The sequence below is a fragment of the Ascaphus truei genome, chromosome 15 (genome assembly GCF_040206685.1).
Source record: "Ascaphus truei isolate aAscTru1 chromosome 15, aAscTru1.hap1, whole genome shotgun sequence".
NCBI classification, from domain to species: Eukaryota; Metazoa; Chordata; class Amphibia; order Anura; family Ascaphidae; genus Ascaphus; species Ascaphus truei.
The window spans coordinates 41,414,321-41,424,236 of NC_134497.1; positions in this window are offsets into that span (position 1 = coordinate 41,414,321).

Genomic DNA, 9,916 nt, shown 5'->3' on the forward strand with positions numbered 1-9,916 from the left:
GTGGCAATAGCATAAAAAGAGGTCTCTTTCCCCAAGACAGGAAATGTATGGAAACCCCAATTACATGCGCTCTCAGATCTAATTTGTTCAGAATTGGTATCAGTCTTGAGAAGCAGAAATGCACTGGAAATACTGTTGTGATATTATTAGTGATTAGTGATTAGTGATATGGTTAAAAAATAATGGGGCACAAAAATTGTTAAAAACGCATGGGGCATATAACAATGGAGGTATAGTCTACTGTTGTGTAGATCACTCAAAGTGGAACAATATTAGTGTTGTTATTAGCAGCAATCAATACAATATAGTTCACATTGGCCTGTAAATTAAATTGGGCACTCAACAAAGTATTGTTCAGACTGCCCTGTAATTTAACTACAACAATGTAAATGTGAATATTAGGTCTAAGTGTCCCAGCATCTAGATAAAGAGGGGGCTTTTTGGAGCCATATATAAATTCCAGATAGTCGTTATAGATTCAAGTGAGCAAGGGCTGAATGTAAAAACCCTTTTAGACCCAGTTATGAGTGTAACGGATTTTCTGGCCTGGCTGACCCACCCAATCTCACATTGGCCCCTGTGGTCTAACCAGTCCCCACTACATGGTTGTGTCTGGTGGTGCATCTGTTGGCAACAGGACTCCTGAGTCTCCCGCATGATGGTGTATGGGGATTGTCAACCCAGACAGGCAGCTGAGGTAGTGTGCTTGAGTCCTACCTACATACAGTGCAGTGCCTCCACCTCATCAGGATCTCTGCGTCCGCAATGAGATAGTTCTGATGAGGAACTCCTCTGTGGTCCTTCTTGGTGGTGCCTTCCACTGGAGAGTAACTTCACACTCACACAGTGGGGTTGTCTTTGAACAGGGCATTGAAATGGTCTTATCAGCATATGGGACCGCTTGCTGCGAGGTGAAATTGCGTCAATCCACGGAAGAGGATCTCCTTTTCTGCTCGGGTGTCTGCTTGCTGCACACTGCTTTCTGCTTTCTCCCAGAGTTCAGCCGATCAACTCCTCCTGTGACTTTTCCGCTTGTTCTCCACAGCTACGGTGTCTCAATAATGCCAAAAGACCTCCTACATGTTTCGAAACTCCTAATAGTGGGTTTCTTCCTCAGCTGTTGAAACTGCTGCATGGTCCTCTGTCGTTGAAAACCTGTCCCATTGAAAAACCTGTCCTGGGGAGCAGTCCTATTTCAGCAGTGCCTCCACATGGTCGTGTCTGGTGGTGCGCCGGTTGGCAACAGGACTCCTGAGTCTCCCGCATGATGGTGTATGGGGATTGTCAACCCAGACAGGCAGCTGAGGTAGTGTGCTTGAGTCCTACCTACATACAGTGCAGCGCTTCCACCTCATCAGGATCTCTACGTACGCAAGGAGATGGTTCTGATGAGGAACTCCTTCTTGGTGGTGCCTTCCACTGGAGAGTAACTTCACACTCACACAGTGGGGTTGTCTTTGAACAGGGCATCTTTATTGCTTGGTGGTATGGGCAAGCTGCCCCTCACAGCTAGCAGTTTAGCCGCTCATCTCTCTGCTGCACTCCATCTGGAAGGTTCCTCCTTCTCCTAATGGAGTTGCTTTCCACCTCTCCCCTCAGGGAGATTCACCAGCTTGATTCTCTTGAGCTGCCCAGACTCACAGCTATTGCATCAGCCTCTGCAACACTGTTGCAGACCTCCACATGACTCTCCTGAACAGAATCGGAACACCAACTGAACTGAACTGCTAACTTTAGGCAGTGCTGTGTCTTATATCACCTCCAGAAAACAGACACCCTCTGTGTCACTAATCGTGGACTCTGCTTCGGTACCTAGAGGTCAGACAGGTAGGGGGTAGGGAGTAGTGGGGGGAGGGGGGGAGAGAGTATCTCTCGGCTCTCCCTGCACTAGTATCTGGCCGTCCAGTAAAGGAGAAGAGCCGGTAGGGGATTTCCCCTGCCAACAGCTGAGTGCGAGCAGGGAAAAGCACCGGGTAGGGGATTTCCCCTCCTAACAGCTGGGTGCTGCACTCATAGCTGGCTATCTGAACAGGAGAAGCGCCGGGCTTGGAGTTCCCTTAAGAACAGCTGAGAGTTTGTGTGGCGGATCGCCAGACTGTCCGCATAGGCCATCTGCCCTCACCACCCGGAAGTTTACTAGGTAAACTCGTAGCCCAGAGATTCCTGGTCAAAACCCGTAGTCTCCAGGTGGCAACCCCGTGTATACCTCTTCTCTTTGGTTTTGTCTTTGAAATGCAGATTGTCCTGATTTTATCATTTAGTTTATTTTCCAAGTTAATAACAAGTGCCCGCCTGCTCCCTCACACAGAGCCCCCCCCGCTCCCTCACACAGAGCCCGCCTGCTCCCTCACACAGAGCCCCCCCGCTCCCTCACACAGAGCCCGCCTGCTCCCTCACACAGAGCCCGCCTGCTCCCTCACACAGAGCCCCCCCACTCCCTCACACAAAGCCCCCCCGCTCCCTCACACAGACCCCCCCTCGCTCCCTCACACAGAACACACCCCCCGCTCCCTCACACAGCCCCCCCCGCTCCCTCACAAAGACACCCCCTTCGCTCCCTCACACAGAGCCCCCCCTGCTCCCTCACAGAGCCCCCCCTCTCCCTCACACAGAGCCCCCCCCCACTCCCTCACACAGAGCCCCCCCCGCTCCCTCACACAGAGCCCCCCCCACCCCGAGCCCCCCCACTCCCTCAGAGTCCCTCCCCTTGCTCCCTCACACAGAGCCCCCCCACCCCCTCACACAGAGCCCCCACCCCCCACACAGAGCCCCCCCCACTCCCTCACACAGCCCCCCTCAGCTCCCTCACACTGAGCCCCCCCACTCCCTCACACAGAGCCCCCCCACCCCCTCACACAGAGCCCCCCCTTTGCTCCCACACACAGAGCCCACCCATGCTGCCTCACACATAGCCCCCCCTGCTCCCTCACATAGAGCTATAACCCCTGAGGCTGTAATATGTAAAATAAGCTGAAGTATATATATATATATGTAGCAGGGTCCCCCCTGGCCCTCCTCACCTGCGCAGAATAGCGGGTACCATCGGACCATGTCAGGCAGTTGGAGGGGCGATCGCGGCTCCCGGCGGCATCAGTGATAGGGCGCCGGCATCTTGTGCGCGTGTGCGTTTGCAGTCACGGCGGCCATTGCAAATAGCTCGGGAAGGTGTAGATAGGCAGGTGGGCCCCCTAGATGTTGCGCATGTGCAGGAGGGTGGCGCGGCGGCCATTAGTCTAGCGCAGGCGGAGATAGAGAGAGGTGGGCGGCCATTAGAGAGGCGCCCATGTGGTCCTCATCGGGAAAAGCCCCAGAGGGGACTACAACTCCCAGCAGGCTTAGAGGCAAGTGAGTCAGATGATTGCTGGCAGCCAATAATGTTTGCAGTTTTCCCTGCAGAGAGTGGATACATTGTATGGGCAATGTGCTATAAGTCAGTCAGGCTGAGGAGACAGTGGGGGAAGGAAGGGGGGCAGAGAGCTGCGAGCTTCTACCCTAGGCCAGAGATCCCCCGGGCAAGAGCTGATGCCCTGACTCCCCACTTGTGAGGGTGGGTGTTCATAGGGACAGGCCCTTACGTAAGGACCCTGTGCCACTTCAGCTGTGTGCTAGGCAGGGACTGAGTGAGAGACCCTGTGCAGTTCTTTAGTGCCAGTGATAGTGTTTGCTGCATGTATGCTGACTGCTGTGTTGCTAATCCAGAGACTGTCCTTAAGTTGGGACGCCTGGCTGGACCCCATCCACGTGGAGGTACAGAACAGCGCTGGACCAAGCGGCGCCGGTAGACCCTTTGCGAAGACACCAAGGTGCAGAGACACCTGGGCAGGTATTTACAACCTTCCACACGTGCACCAACTTTACCTGGCTCCTCACATGAGACAGGCCTGTTTACACACTTGGGTGGGCTTGGACTCTCTGGACACGGGGTTGGGAAGGGGGTGTAAGGGTAGGGTGACCATTTCTCCCCATTTGCCAGGACAGTCCCGTTTTTTTTGTGTCCTGTCCAGGTTCCCTGTGTGTCCCGGATTTGTCCTGGGTTTTGGCCCCGGTCCCGGTATGCGGTGAGGCGGCGGTGAGGAGGATGCCGTGCGAGAACAGGTAAGTTTTTTCCTATGTAGAATGAATGGTTTCCAGGGGGCGGGACTTAGAATTCCGGCCGGGCCGCAGGGGATTGGCTGAAGGGCAGAGGGTGCAGGGGGCGGGACTTCCTTCTGCAGAGCACACGTGGTGTGTGTGTCTCTTCCCGCTCCTGGCTCCTCTGTCGGCTGCGCAGTTTCTCTCCCCCTCTGCCTGCCCGGGGTGATAGGAGGTGGGTGTTTGTGCCTTTGCCTCCTGTCCTGGCTGCATGTGTGTGTGTGTGTGTGTGTGTGTACCAGTGTGTGTGTGTGTGTGTACCAGTGTGTGTGTGTACCAGTGTGTGTGTACCAGTGTGTGTGTGTGTGTGTACCAGTGTGTGTGTGTACCTGTGTTTGTGTACCAATGTGTGTGTGTACCAATGTGTGTGTGTACCAGTGTGTGTGTGTGTACCAGTGTGTACCAATGTGTGTGTACCAGTGTGTACCAATGTGTGTGTGTACCAATGTGTGTGTGTGTACCAGTGTGTGTGTGTACCAGTGTGTGTGTGTGTACCAGTGTGTGTACGTGTGTGTGTGTGTATCTCTGTGTGTGTACCAGTGTGTATGTGTGTACCAGTGTGTGTGTGTGTACCAGTGCGTGTGTGTGTGTACCAGTGTGTGTGTGTACCAGTGTGTGTGTGTGTGTACCAGTGTGTGTGTGTACCTGTGTGTGTGTGTGTGTGTGTGTGTGTTTGTGTACCAATGTGTGTGTACCAATGTGTGTGTGTACCAGTGTGTGTGTGTGTACCAGTGTGTACCAATGTGTGTGTACCAGTGTGTACCAATGTGTGTGTGTACCAATGTGTGTGTGTGTACCAGTGTGTGTGTGTACCAGTGTGTGTGTGTACCAGTGTGTGTGCGTGTGTGTGTGTGTATCTCTGTTTGTGTGTGTACCAGTGTGTATGTGTGTACCAGTGTGTGTGTGTGTACCAGTGCATGTGTGTGTGTACCAGTGTGTGTGTGAACCAGTGTGTGTGTGTACCAGTGTGTGTGTGTGTGTGTGTGTGTGTGTGTACCAGTGTGTGTGTATCAGTGTGTGTGTGTGTACCAGTGTGTGTGTACCAGTGTGTGTTTGTACCAGTGTGTGTGTGTGAACCAGTGTGTGTGTGTGAACCAGTGTGTGTGTGAACCAGTGTGTGTGTGAACCAGTGTGTGTGTGTACCAGTGTGTGTGTGTACCAGTGTGTACCACAAAACACCCCTCAAGATTGTCACACTTAACCCATTTACAACCCTTTCACAGACCACCGCCGGATGCCTTGAACACCTCCACACCTGAACGCTGTACCCAAAACACAGAACACAACAATTGGATCCAATTGCCCGTTCACACAACAACATCAGTAAGTATACTAAACACACACGCACTGAAACACTTCACTAAGATCACACACCACGCCTACGCAACACACACACACCGCCTACTTTTGACAACACACCACAAGTGACACACACAACAGCTCTACACCACCTACAATACCGCACATCAAAACCTCAACACAAAGAACACATCTTGCCAACCCAAAACATGCCACCCAAAAAACACCATCGGAAAACAAAACATACACACCGTGACACTGCAGGTCACACGCACACACACAGCAAGAATGTCTACTACACCACACAATGCACACACCCATTTCGCACACATTGAAATGCATGCACACAATCAAAACAAACAACTCACAACGCATGACACAATAGCTCACCAACAAATACTCACAACCACAACATCAACAGCAACAGATAGCACACAGCAACATCACACACTACTTCTATATAATACACAGACACCAAGTACATCAAAGGGACAAAGAAACACACAGCATCCTAACACACCAGTTCCTTAACACACACACAACATCACCTGCTAATCAAACACTAGAGCGCCAAACACGCCTTGCACAACAAAGAGACAGAGCCAGAGTCAGAAGAGCAACAGAACGACAACAACAACAACAAAAACACAGAGACACAGCCACTACATCAAGAGCCGCTCAGACTCCAGAACAGCATGAGGCACGCCTTGCAAAACACCAACAACGTGCTAGAAGATCACGAGCCGCAGAGACTACAGAACAGCATGAGGCACGCCTTGCAAAAGACCAACAACGTGCTACAAGATCACGAGCCAGAGAGACTACAGAACAGCATGAGGCACACCTTGCAAAAGACCAACAACGTGCTACAAGATCACGAGCCAGAGAGACTACAGAACAGCATGAGGCACGCCTTGCAAAAGACCAACAACGTAGTACAAGATTACGCGCCGCAGAGACTACAGAACAGCATCAAAGACGCCTGGCAAAAATGCGACTACGAGCTACAACATCAAGAGCCACGGAGACTCCAGAACAACATGAAACACGCCTTGCTAAACTGAGAACAATACGGTGCACATCAAGAGCAAAACAAAACACAACAACAGAGACACTACAAGAACAACAACAACACACACATAGTACATTAACGCATTCAACACATAACACTTTGCTACGCGCTGCTTTCCTATATAATCCACACATACTATACCAGCAACATCCAAATGTCAACATTGGACACATTGACACTATATGTCGCTACTGTCAAGCAATGAAATTCCACAACGAATCAGCTGGAATGTGCTGCAGCAATGGAAAAGTTCATCTCCCACCTCTACACTCACCCCCAAATCCACTTCTTTCACACATGTCAGGGACAACTTCAGAATCTAAACATTTTCTACAAAACATACGCAAATCCAACTCCTGCTTCCAAATGACATCCTTTGGTGCTACATCTATAGTGGAACAAATAGGATTTAAAAGTACTTTCAAAGTACAAGGTCAAGTTTACCACAGGGCCGGTTCTCTGCTCCCATTACCAGAACAAGATCCACAATTCTGGCAAATTTACTTCATGGGTGATGAACAACAACAAGCTGATCAACGATGCCATTGGATACACGATACAAGACGTGATATTGTCATCTCCTTACAAAGGATGTTACATGAACACAACCATCTCATTAATACATTCAAAAAACACAAGAAAACCTGGTTGGAAAATGTTCCCTATGGGGAGTTTAGACGCATGAAGCGGAATTGTACAAAGCAGAGTGACTATGAGAAACAAATAATATCAATGAAGGAGAAATTCCTGGAGAAAGACTATAAAGCACAGACCATTGATAATGCAATAAAAAAGGTAGGGTATCAAAACAGAAAAGACATGTTAGTATATAAGGATAAGAAGACAAATAGTCACTCAGATGTTTTTATTCCGTTTATTACAACTTTTAGTACAAATTCAAGACAGATAGAGGGGATTTTAAAGAAACACTGGCACATTTTAAAACAGCATGATCTTTTAAAAGATGTCATTGGGGACAAACCTGCCGTAATCTTCTCTAAAGCCTCAAACATCAAACAGAGACTAGTACCCAGTTTCTTGCCCCCCCAGAAAACAAAATGTTGGCTAGATCAACTATCCAAGGGCTTTAAAAAGTGCCTTAATTGTAAAGCATGTAAGAACAATGTCTCCACTAGTAGCAAGACCACCTCTTTTAACTGCACCGTATCCACTGTAGATTTTGAAATAAAATCACACATTACCTGTGATAGTAAGGGCGTGATATATGTACTACAATGTGGGTGCAATCTGCAGTATGTAGGCAGAACCATATGTAAATTAAAAACAAGAGTGGGAGAGCATATAAGAAACATAACTAAAGGTCTAGAAACCCACAGTGTCTCAAACCACTACAGAATTAAACACAATAAAAACCCGTCCTGTTTAAAATTTTATGGCATTGAAAATTAGACGCAGACTGGCGGGGAGGAGATTATATTAAAAAGATCAACAAACGAGAATCCTTTTGGATTTTCAATCTCCAAACCCTGGCACCTAAGGGTCTAAATTTAGAAATGGAAGTGTCTGCCTTCCTTTGAACCCATGTAACCATTACAGTGCTATACGTTCTGAGTTAGAAACTCTATTTGTCCATATAAGAATCCAAAGCTTTGCATACACATGACTACTACAGAATAACACATAAACAAATACTAGAAGCCAAATCAGCTTATGTCTTTAAGATTGGCATAATTAATTTCTATGGTGTGTGCTACATTGTAATTTATATAATATTTTTATTGGTTTTATGTGAATTTCTTCCTATAATTGTACAAACCTATGACACTCTCAAAAACCTGGGACCATAGTGAGAGTTGAATGTCTGCAGGAATTTTCTTATTAAGAATCAAATTTTAGCTACATGAAGAAAGAACCATCTTTTTATTCATTTTGTATGTGTTATAACTTACAGGTTTTTAATTACACTAATACCTATCTAATTAAATTATTTTAAACCATTTTTAGAATGAACAATCCAATTAATCCACACTGTTTTGAATTTATCCCTAAGTGACACCTTCCTTTTTTGCAAATTAATTCCCAGCAGAAGGTCTGCAGTTTTTAAGTTTGCCATTTGTTTAAGGTAGGCACTGAAATGTGTAACTTTTAACATGTTTATGTATAATTTTATAAAGCCCAAGATGCTCATATGCTGCTTAGATGTGATGAAAACAGGTTTAGGAACATTTTAGACACCAACAAGGCTGCCTGCTAACAATCAGCGAATTCGCAGTCGAATGTTAATTGCTGAAGGTATAAAGGACTGCTGCTACCCCGGATATGCCTACGTCACTGAAGAAGCTAATGCGAAACGCATCTGATGGTTTTTGGTCCTCAAAGGCCACCGTAGTGAGGAAGTTGGATTTCCAGTTTTTGCCAGCACCTCGCCGAGAGCGCATGCGCGAAGGATCAGGAGCTATGTAAGGAGTGTGCAGGGAAGGGAGCAGACGGAGGGGGATCCAGCCCGTGCACAGGCGTTTGGAAACTCTCCCTACCGTTTGCTGTACTGATCGCACCATCCAGAAGACATCACTAACTGGAAGCAGTCTTCACATGACAACCCATTTCTGAGAGGGACGCTCTGTGGAGTCTGAATCCATCTTCTCCCTATGCCAAAAACTTTTGGCCGCTTGTGAGTTTTTAATCTCTATTTTTTGTATGCTATTAAAACGTTATTGCACTATTTTTCCCTTTTTTCTTTCCCTGAGGTGTCATCAGGGGTTTTTTCCCCTCACCCCCAATCCACCCTCCACCCAGAGAAATAGTCAGCTGATCAAGATCAGACACCTAGTGTGAGTGTGTCTTTTCATTTATTTTGTTTCCTCCATTTTTTATCCTCCCCAAGCAAGGTATATATATATATATATATATATGTATTGGATTTTCCCTCATTGTGGTCCCCCTCTTTTTCATTTTATGTCCACATATGTCCTGGAGTCACAAGCAGAAGAACGCGCCTGAGGATTTCTCCCCTTTCCCTTCTAACTGATGACTATAAAGTCATTATCAGAGCGGACAAAACACCAGTGGGTCAACATGAACGTCGCTTTAATGCTCCACAAATCAACAAAGTCGCTATTGTTATAGCAGGGGAACAATTTAATACACAGGACATCATTCTTCAGCGACGCGCTCATTCACTCACACGCATTTGTGAAACACATCGCTCATATGATGCACTTCAATACCCTCTCATTCTTTGGAATGGTGACGATGGCTATCACTTCAACATCATGCAAGTAGACCCAGCTTCCCAAGCAAACACACAAAAACCTGTCTCCGCTATGGACTTCTACGCATACAGATTAATGATACGAGATGCATCTCAAAACCACATTTTACATTATCGCCAACTCTTTCATCAGTTTATTGTTGACATGTATGCAAAAATTGAAAGTGAGCGTCTTCTATACA